The sequence below is a fragment of the Vombatus ursinus genome, unplaced genomic scaffold (genome assembly GCF_900497805.2).
Source record: "Vombatus ursinus unplaced genomic scaffold, bare-nosed wombat genome assembly UNPS02014973.1, whole genome shotgun sequence".
NCBI lineage: Eukaryota > Metazoa > Chordata > Mammalia > Diprotodontia > Vombatidae > Vombatus > Vombatus ursinus.
Genome location: NW_020954751.1, coordinates 18,221,953 through 18,223,654, shown reverse-complemented (window position 1 = coordinate 18,223,654; position 1,702 = coordinate 18,221,953). Strand labels below are relative to the sequence as shown.

General features: G+C 39.3%; 1 pseudogene; it reads left to right on the top strand.

Moving 5' to 3' along the window:
- Window positions 1–283: 283 nt before the first annotated feature.
- LOC114030632 lies at window positions 284–547 on the top strand (annotated as a pseudogene).
- The last annotated feature ends 1,155 nt before the right edge of the window (window positions 548–1,702 follow it).

The following is a 1,702-nucleotide window of genomic DNA, read 5'->3' as shown; positions in this document are numbered from 1 at the left end:
CTTTTAATTATAGAAGCCAGTATAATTCACCTTATCGTGGAAAAAGATGAGATAAGCTAACTAATTGGTAAGGGCCTATTAGCACATAGTTTCTGAATACAAGTCACAGGATGAACTAAAACTTGATTATGAAAATGTAAAATCCTCCTAGAAAATGGATTACACTCCAGTCGTTGACGCAGAGCTGGCAGTCTTCTCCCCACCACCCCTCCCCTCACGCCCATCCTTCAGCTGCTTTAGGCGAAAAATCCTTTTCTTACAAGGACAACTTTGTCCCAAGATCATGGCAAATCACCTGAAGTTCATTGCCAGGACTGTGATGGTGCGGGAAGAGAATGTGGAAGGTGCATACAGGACCCTGGACAGAATTCTTAGTGTGGATGGGCTTATTGATGACATCAAGCAGCGGAAATACTGTGAGAAGCCATGTTGCCGAAGACAGTGAGAGAGCTATGAGACTTGTCAGTGCATCTACAACATGGAAATGGCAAGAAAAATTAACTTCTTGATGTGCAAGAATTGGTTGGATCCATGGCAGCGCTGCTAAAGCCAGCACGGATAAAGAGACCACATGTGAAAATTCCCTCATAGGCAGTAGCTATGTCTCCACAGGTTTCTTCTAAGAACCTAATGATTGGGGCATTTGCTTCCCTCTTTTTTCAGCCCTGGTTTCTCTCGCCATCTTTGCAATCCCAGTATATTCAGATACATATATACATACATGCATGGATGCCAGGTATTCACACACATTTACCTACCCTCCTAACCCCCGTCAGTGGATGATATCATTAAATGTTCCTCCTTGTCACCATGTGTTCTTGATGAATGGAAAACCCCACAGGACTGTGTCTTTGCCATACTGAAGAAATTGGTGGGGCACAGACTTCAAAAATGAATGAGTGGAATATAACACTTTTATCCCATTCCTTGACCTCTAATAATTCCCAGTAAGGAAAACTACGGACTATGGATAAGAAGTGTTCCCCAGTATTGTTTGAAAAGTCATCTATTTCTCTCCTGAATAATTTCCTAAATTGAAGAATGGTAAGGCTCATGTAATTGTAATAAATTCTACTTCTGAAGCACCCAACCAAAAAAAAGTGGATTACAAATGAATTCATTAATTTTGACAAATTAATAAACATCTATTAAGTATCTAATATGTACATGGAACTGTGCTTTATGCCTGATGTACAAAAATTAAAAAGAGAAAAAAGGCCCAGTCTTCAAAGCATTAGCTTTCTACTGGTCTTAAGCTTTCCCTTGGTGGTCACTTAGTGAATTATCTCTCATGGGCTGCATTGTAAAGGAAAGGCACTTCTCAAGAACATCATTTTGGCACCTTTGGTATAAAACCCAGAAAACTGTCTTGACACTATGATTAATGATAGAGAAATGAAAACCACACATCATCTTATTTTACCTTCTACTGGCATTAGCAGCAACAGAATTTTAACCTTTCCTTGATGGGGTGGGCTTGGCAGATGAGTCAAATTCTCTCATATGAATGGCAGCGAGAAACCGATTTTTGAGTGGTTGATAAGTCAATTGCTAGCAAGACACTTTGGAAATGAAATCAGGCAAAAGGCCAAAGGCATAAGCAGATGAATCAGATGAGCAAAATCATAAGAAAATAGTTCATCCTATGGCATGTGTAATGTAATAGTCATAAAAATAATTCATATTTGTATGGTGCTTTAAG